The sequence below is a fragment of the Ischnura elegans genome (assembly GCF_921293095.1).
Source record: "Ischnura elegans chromosome 13 unlocalized genomic scaffold, ioIscEleg1.1 SUPER_13_unloc_3, whole genome shotgun sequence".
Classification (NCBI taxonomy): domain Eukaryota; kingdom Metazoa; phylum Arthropoda; class Insecta; order Odonata; family Coenagrionidae; genus Ischnura; species Ischnura elegans.
This window is the reverse complement of record NW_025791659.1, coordinates 6,732,252-6,736,681: the sequence shown is the minus strand read 5'-3', so window position 1 is coordinate 6,736,681 and position 4,430 is coordinate 6,732,252.

Below are 4,430 nucleotides of genomic sequence, written 5' to 3'. Positions count from 1 at the left end.
TTTCACGCTTTTAGATTCTTTGATTTTTAATATCTATTTTTCGCGATTAAATGAAAAGCGAACGTTTTTAAGCGCGCGAAAATGCGACGGGTAAGTATGAATGCCGGGAAAAACTCCGCGTGACATCGTTCTGCTTCCCGCTGTCGCAAGTGAGGTGACCTCGGGGCGAGGCTCTGAGCGCTGATACGACCCAGGATGCTAGCAGGTAGCTGAGTACCATATAAGCTGGTAGTACTTGGCTTAAATAAGGATTTTTAATACTTTATTAAATGAAGAAAACTTTCCGACCTTAGCCAGTTTTAATAGGTGATTATTAAGACATATTTCCCTGAGCTCTGTGCCTCATGCATGCATTGGTAACCTCAGACGATGTAAAACTCATACCCTCTCGTGTAGAAACTAGGTCCCTGTGACGTCACGCGGAGTGGCATCGCATGGGCGGCCTTTTTCAAATGAGGATAAAATTGACCATTAACATTCGTCTAAACCGGTACTTCTAAAACCAAATAATTTGTATATTATGAACACACAAATGGTGGGAAACAAATCACAATCAATGCCTTTCGTTTCCTTTGATGGAGGAAACTACCCTATTGTTGGAAGCTTTTTCACCGACAAAGAGACTTTTCATAAGTGTAACGTTTTTGTTATCTTTTCTTTAATCTCTTCATGAATATATTTATTAAACTTCTAAAGAAAATATAATTTAAAACTTGTGAGCAAAAACAACAAACTAGCCGTCATGACTATTAAATTCCCATTGAACTACCACTCACTGAGCCACTGCCATTAACTGCACCAGTGGGGATCTTGAGTTCTGCCGTATCCCTTTCCTCCGGTCTCTTTCTCAGGCGCGTCCTTTTTTGTCTGCGTGCTTTTCTTCTTTCTGTCGATCTTGAGTCCTGCCGTATCTCTTCCTCCGGTCTCTCAATACAGCACAACTTAAGCTTTTCTCTCTATCGTTCTTTTTATAACAGGGCTATCTCTTCCTTCTCTCCATACACGAATCTCCCGTTCTTCTTTCCATTGTCCATCTCGACTCTCTTGTTCTTCTATAACAATTAATTTCGAGTTTTATTTGAGTTGCGTCGGAGAATGTTGACGTGACAATAGGGTGGTTTCCTATTATTTTTTTATTGCCTATATCGGAAGATTATTACTCCTGGAGTACTTATTTCACGCTTTTAGATTTTTAAATGACTATATCTATTTTTCGCGATTAAATTAAAAGTTGAAATTTTCAAGCGCGCGAAAACGCGACGGGTAAGGAAATCTTTCCGTGTGACGTATTTCCGGTTCCCGCTGCCGCCCTGTGAGGTGACCTTGGGGCGAGGCCGTGAGCGCTGATAGGACGCAGGATGCTTGCGGGTAGCGGAGTACCTTGCTGGCTGGTAGCGCTTGGCTTAAAAAAGGTTTATTAATACCCTATCAAACGAAGAAAACTTTCCGACCTTGGCCAGTTTTAATAGGTGATTATTAAGACATGTTTCCCTGAGCTCTGCGCCTCATGCATGCATTGGTAATCTCAGACGATGTATAACTCCTATCTTCTCCTATAGAAACTAGGTCCCTGTGACGTCACGTGGAGTGGCATCGCATGGGTGCCAATCTGGCCGTTTTCAAATGAGGATAAAAATGGACCATTGCCATTCGTCTAAACCGGTATTTCTAAAACGAAATAATTTGTATATTATGAATACAGTAATGGTGGGTAACAAATCACAATCAATGCCTTTCGGTTTCTTTGATGAAGGAAACTACCCTATTGGTGGGAGGCGAACAATGAGGCAAGTGATGGTGGACGGAAAGGGTTGCATTGTAATAGTCATTGCGTGCGGATGTGTTTTTTGCTCCCGAGTTTTAAATTATAAAACTTGTTTATAAAGTGTGATTAAATTATTTGTTAAGTTAGAAGTGGAAAAATTAAAAAAAAACCTTACAGTAAGTGATGTAAAGGCCGTTTTACACGGTACACGGAATTGCGTAGGTTAGAGCTGCATTAATTTCTAAAATGGCGTGGAATTGCGCCAATGCATGAACGAAATTAGAACAGGGGCTATATTGCCGTCTCGCATCCACGCATTCTCGCATGTGTTCTAGCAATTTACCCCTTTACACGACGCAATTTTGATTGCGCCTTCACACGTACGTCAGACTGCGCAATTCCGTGTACCGTGTAAAACGGCCTTAAAGAAAGAAGATGAAACCTATTTTATTTGAAAGTAGACCCTTGGGTAGGAATACTTTTGAATGGTTTAGTCCTCATACGCCCGGGTTTGAGAGAAAAAGTATTTAAAACTTAAAAAAATACGGTCACAATGAATTTAATTAAATAATTTCACTCAGTGTTTCAATGACTGTTTGGTCTAGTGGTAGCGTATTGCACTTTTGTTATAAAAGACCATGGCACAAGACTCGGAGAGAGTAAATTTCTTTCCAGTGCGCCACCGTCTCCATTTTTTTGTAATCTGATCCGTGTTCTTCAGATTTGTTGAATACAGACGTTTTAATTTTTTTGTTTGACTGCTTATTTGAGAATAAGCCCCATTTATGTCACTAGCGAACCCTTTCTTCGAATTATTCTTTCCGTCGCCAAGATTCATCCAAGCAGGAGTTATAAAGATGGTGCTGGCATCGAAGTGAAGGGAACTTATTTCCAAAGCAAAATATTTTTTTAATACTGTCTTTGAAGAGTTTCCCAAGTTCCATATGGGAGAAAGATGTAAAATCAGCGAGAACGAATGTGTATACCTTTGCTTTGTGGAAGCCGAGAACAGGAATGAGTCAGTGATGACCCAGAATTGACAAGAAAACACTATTTCTGCGTGATTTCAGTGCCAAAGTGCACATCCGTATGCCAACCGTGTGATGTGTATTTTTACAGGCAAGTAAAGCAGCTTCTCTCATGAATCCAGAAATGTACCTTCCTCCTTCAAGGGAAAATTGGCAAATGTTTGGAGGGGGAAAAGAAATGGAGTAGGTTAGAGATGATAGTCCAGCGAATGCTGCGGGAAACGGACACACCTCTTAGGGCGGCCACTGGGCAGCGTATATTCTGCCCCTGGAGCTGCGGGTGTAGGAGTTGGCCCATCAGCTGGAGGGATGCTGGTAGATGGCAACACCTGGGTTGATGGCTGCCTCCTGGTGGTCGGAATGAGGATTTCACTCCTCTCCTCATGGATGATTGGCTCCTCGGAGATGCTGTATGCCGGTTTCAGTCGATCAATTGCAATGTGTACATAGCAGGTTTGGCAAACGAACTTTAATGGTTTTACTATCTCGCTGCTGGACCTTGTATGGGCCATTGTAAGGGGCCTGAAGGGCACCATGACTTGCATCATGGCGCACAAAAACGTGGGATGCCGATGGCAGGTCCTTAAATATGAAGGCATGGCGTGCTGCTGGTCGAGAACTCAGGCCTCGAAAGTGTTCCCGGAGCTGGGAGGTGAAATAGGTGGCGTTGGGGTTGGGGCCACTTGTGGGGAGAGGAATTCTCCTGGAAGACTGGTAGTGGCTCGCCATATACGAGCTCCACTTGAGTGACTTGAATATCCTCCTTCAGCGCAGATCGGAAACCCAAGAGGATTGCTGGCAGTTCCACCCACTGCTGCGTGTCGTGGCAGCGGATGGCAGATTTTAGTTGGCGGTGGAAGCGCTCCACCATCCCGTTTGCTGCTGGATGATAAGCGGATGTCCTCAAGTGGACTGCACCGGCTATATCGGAGAGTTGGCGGAAAAGGGCACTCTCAAATTGTCTGCCTTGGTCCGTGGTGATTCGCTGAGGCATGCCGAAGAGTGACAACCAATCCCGAAGGAAGGCACGTGCCACAGTTTCGGCGGAGATGTCCTCCACAGGAATGGTCTCAGGCCACCGTGTAAAGCGGTCTGCACATGTGAGGCAGTAGCGGTAACCACGGCAGATGGGGAGGGGACCAACAAGATCTATATGTACATGTTCAAATCTCCTTCCTGGTAGAGAGAAATGAGAAAGGGGTTAGGAGACGTGTCATGTGATTTTGGATCGCTGGCAGGGGATGCAGGAACGAGCCCACTGACGGCAATCTTAGTTGATTGATGGCCACACAAAACGACTTGTCATTAATTTTACGATGGCTGTCACTCCAGGGTGTGCAAGATTGTGGAAAGAATTGAATGCTTGGCGACGGAAAGCGGGTGTGACATATGGTCACACGTTGTATGTTGACGCATCACACATTAACTGTACCATGCACCCTGGGATGTGCACTTTCTTCAGTTTTAGGGATGTCTGGGAGTTGAGAAGGGAGGCCAGTTCCTCGTCAGTCTCCTGGGAACGGCCTAGTGCCTCAAAATGAATGGCACGAGGCACTTCCTCAATTCGGACAAGGCGTCCGCAACAACATTGTCGGCCCCCGCTAGGTGACGGATATCCGTTGAAAATTGGCCTATCA